Here is a 4,338-nt window from a genome sequence, read left to right as displayed (position 1 = left end):
CGGGAGCGGCAGGGGACCCCCAGCAGTTGCACGCTTCGGTCAGACCCGTTTTTAGAATGAGGCGCGAGGTCAGCAGGGGTCGTGCTTTGCGTTCATAAAACGTCGCTCCCCTGCGAGGCCTCACGGCGTCTTCCCAAGGTGACGGAGGCCGGGCTGGGCTCCTTGTTCCTCCAGACAAGCGACACTGCGCAGTGGCCTGGAAGGTGCCAGGCGGGACACACGGCGTGGGATCTTAGGCTCAGGCCTGGTCCTCCTCGGGGTTTACCGGCCTGGGGTCTGGAGAGGGGTCGCTCCCTGGGTGGCCCTCCGAAAACGCTCGCCCCTTCAGCGGCAGTGAGCTAGGTCATGTTCGTGAGTTTCACATGTTGGGTTCCAAGGCAAGATTTCAGATGAAAACATAAAATCTCTGTGACTGAAAACTTTAGGGAAATGACTGATTAATCCAGCTCTTTAATTTGCAGCAAAGGACATGGATCCAGAGAGGTCACATGTCCTGTTGGTGGGACCGGCACCTTTGTAGTTCCCAAGCTTGCAGGCGGCGTGAGCTCCTGGTGGGTGCCACACTTTCCACCCTGGGCCGGAGACAGAGGTGGGGGGCCCTGCGCCCCGGGCTGAGCGGACACGGGTGTGTGTCCTCTGTCGGGGCACCGGGGGGTGGCTTTCGGGAGTCCTGGAGCGTAGTGAGATGGGTCCATTCCTTCTCCTTCTAGGACAGTGGAGGCCAAGAAGGGCCCTCTTCTGTCTGAGGGACATTCCTGGCTGGGTGAGGACCTCACCTCGGTCCCAGGAGGGTGTGCAGCAGGAGGCTGAGGAAGGGGGCACGGGACCCCTCACAGGCAGGCCCTGCCCAGGGCCGCTTTGCCCGTCGGGGTCGTTCACGTCCTAGAGCTGGTCAGTCCCCCCCCCGCCCCGTCCGGCCTGCGTGGGGTGTGTCGGTGTCTCTGACCTGGAGGGGCGCAGCCACGCCTGCGAGCTCACGGCGGAAATACCCACGGGGCCGGGGCTGTGGAGACACGGGGGGCGGGGACAAGGGGGGTGGGCACAGTGTCTGCAGAATGGCGTCCCAGCGGGCCCCGTGGGGGCATGGAGGAGGGCACAGACGCCACACAGGCTGGCGCACAGGATGGAAGAGACGGCGGAAATGCTGTGAGACGTGGCGGGCCGTGGAGTGTCCCCCGAGGGACACGTGGCTGCGGGCTGGAGAAGGGACGGCGGGAGTCATCACGGCGCCTCCCGGACCCCGCACCCGGGGCCGCCCTGTGGTCCCCTCACAGCTCTGCACCTGCACAGGCGCCTCCGTAGGACAAGGACGTGCCGCTCCGTCCGGCCGTGTCCCCGAGCCCCCAGTCGTCACGTGCGCTCATGTCCTCCTTCCTGGGTTGTGGGCTGATGAGGAAGCCGGGGACCCCAGCCCCACAAGGACCTGGCAGGGCAGGGAGGGTTAGCGGAGACCAAGGGGTCATGCGGCTGCCTGGGGGCTGTGGGCGGAGACTCGCCAGAAGGCAGTGCGGGTGGTTCATGGTCGCGGTGAACTCGCCCCAAAGGCCTGACTCCCTGGATCGCCTGGAACCTGAGCCTCTGGTGGAAGCTGCACGGGTGGCCTCTTCTATCTGCAGCCCCCAGGACACAGACGAGGGGATGGAGGGTGCCTGGCTACCAGGGCCGCACGGGGCTTCCAGGCACAGAGCTGCTTGCAGGAGCTCGGAGCTGTGGCTGGCAGCCAGGCCCCAGGCGCCCCTCGGAGCGGAGCTGCTGACTCACCCCCGATAATTAGAACGGTGGCTTTGTCAGGAAGCTGGGCCACCAGGCCGAGGCTCTTTCCCGTTTTAATGGTGAGGCAGTTCATAGAGAAAACACAACGGGATCAAGTCACAGTTAGAGCCAGTGCCCAGCTCCCGCCGGGCCAGTGAGAGCCTCGTGCTCAGCGTGGACGGAGAGTGCTTGGCCCCCACCCCCAGGCACCGCGCCAGGGCCAGGGCCAGTCTGTGGTCGTCTGGTCCTGCAGAAGTGACTTCTCTCAGACACGGCATGGCCTGAGCACGTGGCCTGGTGTGTGTGTTGCTAGCCTACAGCTGATGGCACGTGAGCGTCCAGCATCTACCTCGCAGCCTGACCCCAACTCTTAAACCAGGGACCTGTGAACACCAGCCAGGGCTGGCCGAAGCTCCCGGGGCCCCGTCGGATGGACTGACCGTGTCACCCAGGTGAGAGGAGGAGCCACGCTGGCCGGACCCCGGAGGGAGGTGCCCGATGGAGCCGCCAGCCCTGACCAAGAGCCAGGGCGGCCGGACGCGTGGCTCACGTCCCATCCCGACGGTGGCTGGACGGCGAGGGGGAAGCTGACTTGTGGGGAGGCCGATGGGACGCGAGTCCCCGGGAGCCGTGGGTCTGCCCCCCGCCGCGCCAGGCCCGTCCGTGGCGCCATCAGCGGCTGTGCGTGACTGTCACGGTCGCCTTTCCCAACACCCATGTTTCTGCTCCAAGTTCTCTCAGCCGAGTTGCCTGAGGTTTGGCCCAGAAAAGCAAGCCATGTCCAGACACTCCTTTGTCCCACGGGGAGGACATCTGGGGTGGGCTGGGTGGGCTGGGGAGCCCTCCCACATGTCCGGTTCTCGGGGGGCGCGGAAGCGATGGCAGCACGTGGACACTGGCGGGGTGAGCGGCGCGGCCCGCGGGACCGGCGGTGGCAGGAACCCGGCCTCAGCCTTCACCTCCGCCCGGCTCTCCCCCTGCTCCGGCCCCTGTCTGGCTGACCTAGGACGTCCTCACCTGTATGCTCTGCACCTTGCACCGTATGTAAATTCTCTCTCGATTAAAAATGCAAAAATAAAATTCCAGTCGGAGAGGGTGGCCGTTGCGCCATCATCACCCTGCAGTGCCCAGGGTGCGGGGAGGCGTGGCGCGTCCGGCCGTCCAGCGAGCCGTGGGTCGGGGCTGGAGGGCCCGCGAGACACTCACCGCCCTTCAGCAGAGGAGCGGGGTGGACGTTCGGGACCTGCTCTGTGCCCAGACCCGAGATGAGGTCGAGGCCGCCTGTCAGGACCGCTGCCGGGGGCCCCAGCTTGGCCCCTCATGTGCGGAGGGCAGGAGGTCCTGTGGGGACGCGAGGGTCAGTGGTGAGGGGTGAGCTGGTTTCGGGGTGTTTCACGGAAGAGCTGGGTCAGCACCCTGGCCCTGCCCGCCGGCCAGGCTTCACTTGGAGGACCCAGTGGCCACGCCCCCCGAGAACCGGATATGTGGGAGGCCTCCCCAGCCCACCCAGCCACCCCAGATGTCCTCCCCGTGGGACAAAGGGGTGTCTGGACCTGTCTGCAAACAACTGGAGGGCAATAATGTTTGAAAGTTACCTATGTGACTCAGATAGTGAAACAGCCCCTCTTCCCCCAGATGGTGGTCACCGGGCTCACCTTGCCCAGCGGGGAGGAGCTGACAGTGCTTCAGCTGGAGGGACGGCCATCGGACAGGGCGGGACGTGTGCAGGACTGGCGGGCGGCAGGAGAGGGGCCGGCCACCCTATTGTCCTGCCTCGGCGACACGAAGCCGCAGAAACAAAGCACATGGTCCCTGGAAAGCCCTTCTCGACCCTCTGCCGTTCCCCGGATGTCTGAGCGCTCCAGGCCGCCCAGAGCCGCCTGCGCCCAGGCTTGGGGCGTCTCCTCTGGGCACGCAGCCCCCAGCTTCCGAAACGACACTAAGCGAGCTGGCCGCCTCGGCCTCCCGGCTCCCCACAAACCCAGCGCGTCCGGCTCTCACAGGCAGTTGGGCGACATGGTCCTCGTCCTCGTCCTCGTCCTCGTCCTCGGGGAGGCGGGTTGCCAGCACGGAAGTGGCCCTGCCGCAGGGGGTGCATCGCTCAGAAGCGTTCAAGAAAAATATACAAACTTCTTTTCTTATTTTCTTAAAGGAAAACTCCAAACTTTCAGGCTTCTTGAATTTCATGATTTGGGCCCTATCGGAGAAAAAGCGAATTGTCGGATGGCAGATCTGAAGTACCTCTGTTGCAAGTCGCCGACTTGGCTCTTAAGGGGAGGGGGCTGGGGGAAGGAGGCCCACACAGCTCCGGGCCCGCCGGGCAGAGCTGGCGCTGGACGCGGCCGCCGTGCGGACGCCCGCGCCATTGTGCCGGCCGCGTCTCTGACCGACTTCCCTTCATCTGTGCCTCACGTAACGGCACTGACTGGCCACAGAGCCCCGTGGTGACAGCCCCAGAGAGGGCACTTTACTCGAATGGACTGGCACCCATGTCAGATGCCACGTCCCTGTGTGGCAGGAGGTCAGCCGCAGGCAGTCACCTGAGTCCTCCCAGCAGTGGCCAGCAATGTCACCGCCCACCCAGCA

At 65.2% G+C, this 4,338-nt stretch overlaps 1 long non-coding RNA gene across 1 annotated transcript; it reads left to right on the top strand.

The window, feature by feature from the left end:
• Window positions 1-1,630: 1,630 nt before the first annotated feature.
• LOC120617315 (uncharacterized) lies at window positions 1,631-3,920 on the top strand. Its single transcript, XR_005656886.1, has 2 exons — window positions 1,631-2,204; window positions 3,388-3,920. It is a non-coding gene; the product is annotated as an uncharacterized LOC120617315 (long non-coding RNA).
• The last annotated feature ends 418 nt before the right edge of the window (window positions 3,921-4,338 follow it).

Source organism: Pteropus medius, unplaced genomic scaffold, assembly GCF_902729225.1.
Source record: "Pteropus medius unplaced genomic scaffold, Ma_sr-lr_union100, whole genome shotgun sequence".
In the NCBI taxonomy this organism is placed as follows: Eukaryota; Metazoa; Chordata; class Mammalia; order Chiroptera; family Pteropodidae; genus Pteropus; species Pteropus medius.
This window is presented reverse-complemented; position numbering and strand designations above follow the sequence as displayed.